The sequence below is a fragment of the Austrofundulus limnaeus genome, unplaced genomic scaffold (genome assembly GCF_001266775.1).
Source record: "Austrofundulus limnaeus strain Quisiro unplaced genomic scaffold, Austrofundulus_limnaeus-1.0 Scaffold211, whole genome shotgun sequence".
Lineage (NCBI taxonomy): Eukaryota > Metazoa > Chordata > Actinopteri > Cyprinodontiformes > Rivulidae > Austrofundulus > Austrofundulus limnaeus.
This window is the reverse complement of record NW_013952613.1, coordinates 951,290-955,613: the sequence shown is the minus strand read 5'-3', so window position 1 is coordinate 955,613 and position 4,324 is coordinate 951,290.

Sequence of the window (4,324 nt, the reverse complement as noted above, 5' to 3'; positions counted from 1 at the left end):
AAAAACAAGATGATGCAACTAATTAAATTAATAATTTGTCTCTGATTTAGTTATTTCATCAAGTGTTTTATGTAGGTAAAAATATGTTTAGGAACCTGTAAAAGACACCAGAATGCAGGAAACTGCATCTACTAAATTCAAAATTTTCTGGGGGAGGACCTCCAGACCCCTCACCAGTGAGCCCTTCACGCATTACAATGTTCCTGATGTTCCTGGTTCAATGTAAGAGAGAATAAAACCAACACAGAACACCACCTGTTTACATCTCTGTCGTATGAAAACTATGAAAACCCTAAGGGGGGTATGAGGAAAAATATTTCAGTCAAATTTTTTTTTCACTTTAACCCATGCGGAAGATCCAAACATGTGGTGAGTGTTTGCTGGGAATGGGCCATGTTCTGGGCCCCATTTTTGAGGCAGCTGCCTTTAGCAGTGGCCACAAAGTTGTTGGTGCTTCTCGCAGTGGACATCCTTAAAACTTGGTGGTAGTAAGGGATGCTGTCAAACAGAAGGACTCCTATTGGGCCAACAAGGCCTGATAAGTCTGGGCAGCAGCCCTAGCTGTTGCTGAAGCAAAAGCTTAGATGTGGGAGGAGTTCAGTGAGGCCTTGGATAAAGACTTTTGATCAATTCTGATGAGATTCTGGCAAACCATCCGGCGGCTGACGTGGGTGAAGCAGCACTTCACTAACACTGTGCTCCGTGAGGGTGGGGTGCTGTTAAACTCAACCAGTGATATGGTCGGGAGGTGGAAGGAATACTTCTTGGACCTTCTCAATCCCACCAGCATGTCCTGCATGGAGGAAGCTGAGTCTGTGAACTTTGACGTTGGTTTGTCCATAACTGTATTTGATCCTGGTCTCAGAAGACCTCCCTCAAAGAGACATTTTATTTTATTTAATCAAGATAATAAACAAATAATAACATTCTTTATATTTTCTCTCAACTTAGAGTTACTGTAATTTGATAAATCAAGAAATCATTTCAAATTTACATAATGAAAACAATGACAACCTTCTTGCATTATAATTTAGAAAATAAAAAACGCAAAAAAGAATATTGTTCCAATGTTTCTTTATTGGTTTTATGCAAATCACTGTTTTAATCAACTGTTATTTGACAGTTACCTAGTTCCTTGTCATTTAGTATTAGTCCTGCTAAAGAACTAAGAACAGCATGGTCTAACCTTGATTCTTTTTGTTAATGTGCAGACATTCACCATTTTGTTTACCAGACTGGTGGCAATGGCAATTTCTTAGACTAAACTTCTGAACCACCTGTTGACTAACCCAAAAGTCGAGGGCGCGTCCTTAGTGTTTTGCTCTGTAGAAACTAACCCAGGACAAGGCGCTCGACAGACAAACACTATCTTCATCCAACGAAGAGAAGCTGTTTTTCCCTCTCCAGGAAAATCATCATTCAGCAATGAGATTTGACCTCAAGTGCTAATGAGCAAATCTTTTGCCACAGGTTCACAATACCATTAGTCATGACCAAAACATCCAGCTTATTTGCTCCATTCATTTTTGTAAAACTTTTATTGAGAAGTATTTTATTATCAAAAGAGAACCAAATTGGATTTGACTCTCTCATCAGACCTGAGGCAGATTTCCGGAGACGCTGAAAAATCAAAACACTGGAAGTTTTACTGGAAGTAAGGATAAGCTGACCGGAATCTCTTATTGACCTGCTGAAACTTCCTAAACGCTTGATCCTGACGGTGAAGACACCTTCAGGTAGAAGCTGAATGTTTTGATAAGCGTACCAGCGTCCGGCTCAGCGTCCAGCTCAGTATCAATATTGGGTATAGGGGCACTTGTTACTGTTTGTTTTGTCTGAAGTGTTACTTCAGACAAAAATGTCTTTTTATTGAAATATTCATTCATGGGTTTTTATTTATTTGTTTTTTGAGGTTTATATACATTATTTAGACCTAAAATGACAAGAAAATCATAAAATTATTAAGTATGTAGCATTTTCCTGCATATAAATCATTTCTGATTAGATTTCACTTGTTCCTATGACAACGGCTCAGGAAGGAAGAAACCCCCCACTTTGACTTCAGACTATTTCTAAAGACTTTTGCATGGAATTCCTTTGTGGCTCGAATTAACATCTCTTACACAAAACCCAACAGACGTCCTGATGCCTTACTGTTAATAGATAAGAATTGCCACATTCCTGTTCCGAAACCCCAAAAGTTCTGTTGCTTCCATCCCCCATAACCACAAGACTGTTGGTTCCTCTTCAAAGGGATCATAAATGCCTTTAACCAGACTCTTCGGCGTGACTGGGAACAAAGGAATCTACATTCTTCATTAAATGTGGAAAAAAAGGAGAAAAGATAAAGGAATTTGTGTATCTAATGTTTTCTGTCTTATTGCAAAGAATGTCATCTAATCCATTTTTCTTACAGAAAAGAACTAAAAAGACCATAAAGGATCTACTAAGTTTTGCTTAGTTAACTATTCAATAGCTGTGTGTATTGTGTTTAATTGTTTACAGATGGACTCCTAAAGAAGATGTTTCTTTTATTTCATGATTTTAAACAGTGTGTGTTTTATTCCATGATTTAATCCTTAAAAACTTTAGGACTTGAATCTTTAATTAAAAATGTGACACTCTTATCTTACTGAGGCAAGCAGATGTCTCTCCCTTTAATTAGATGCGAGATAATCAAACTAAAACCCTCCTTGTTTTGTTTTCAAAGTAAAATTTACCTCCAACAGATTCATTGAGATCTTTTCCTGTATAAGGTGTAACATTTTTATTGGCCAACTAAAACCTTGACTCCGCCCATAACAGAGGTTTTAAAAGTTAGTGCAGCTACCGACAGAGAGAAGAAGAAGAAGATAGAGAAAGAGAGTTTTTCAACATCAGAAGCCAGAAACAGCTTTCCAGAAGCTCAGCAGAATCCCTGCCTGCCAGCCCTTCCCCTTGGGCTGGGCAGGATGGTGGCCCTTCAACATCTCCCGCTGGGTTGAACGAACAGCTAACGTTTAATATCGACTCAACATCTGAGTTTTATTTTATAGAAGTTAAATAAGCTAATTGTAATTCATGCGTCGTTTTTAGTTCGTTTTTCTCTACAAAATTGAAATCAAATTAAGAAGTCTTGCAGCCGCCTGAGAGGACCGGACCACGTTGTCACCAGGGAGTGACCCACTTCTCTGACCACGGGACCAGTCGAGTTTTACAGGCAGACGCCTGACATCCAGCTTGCATGAAGAGCCTACCTGGAAATGACCCCCAGAGATGACATTCAATCGCTGACTTCCCCTCCTGGTACCCACACGGTGGAGCAAAAGGGTAAAAATGAACATTTGTCCTGGTGACAAACAGGTGTTCAGACGTAATTTGATTCTTATCTTTATATGAGATTTGATAAATTAAATGATTTTCCTCCCTAATTAAACTAGGACGCCCTTAGTTAAATCCTCAGCTAAAAGCAAAACTCACCTCACCTCACTCCAAACCTCAAACTCACCTCTCAGTGTTTATTTTGTTTGTTTGTTTATTTATTCACTTGTGATTGCAAACTCTGTCAGTTTTACCTGGTTCAACATGTCATCACTCATTACTCACCATAGTTGCAAATACATTTAATCTGTAAATAAATGGCCCGTGGAGAACGTGCCAACATAAGCTAATGTCACTTTTGTGTCTTGATAAAGATTATTGGTTCTGATGAGACAAGGACTCATCAAACGATTTTGGGTAGATTTATTGTGAGACTGATTACAATAAAGTTACAGGTTTTCGTCTCTTTCCTGGGTTAATTTTTGATCAAATTAAGAGCGTGGTGCCTCGAGTTAAGATAATTTGCTCATTTAAATAATTCACAAATTATCCATTTTAGAATATACCCAAAACCCGTACAAGTACATTCAAAAATCTGTACAATATGGAACAAAATTTTACAAGAGATGTGGATGGCATCACAATCTGTCCATTAGCATAGTGGTGACAACTTACAATTTTTTACAAGACAGTGTTCAGGTGCAAATACATTTTATAGACTGTACGGTCAGTTCTGCATAAAATTGGGAACAAATGCATGAAAATACATAAAAGTACTCACATGAACCAGTAAATGTACCTGGAACATAAAATGTTTAATTTTTTCAGTATAAATGTACACATTCCAAGAGATGCAAGATCAACCCTGTTAAATTTGTATAGAAACATTGAAGTTCTCAACCTTATAGCCTTATAACCATTTTAAACATTTTTTTTTACGAAAATCCATCCATCCATCCATCCATTTTCTTCCGCCTATCCGGGGTCGGTTCGCGGGGGCAGCAGCTTCAGAAGGGAGGCCCAG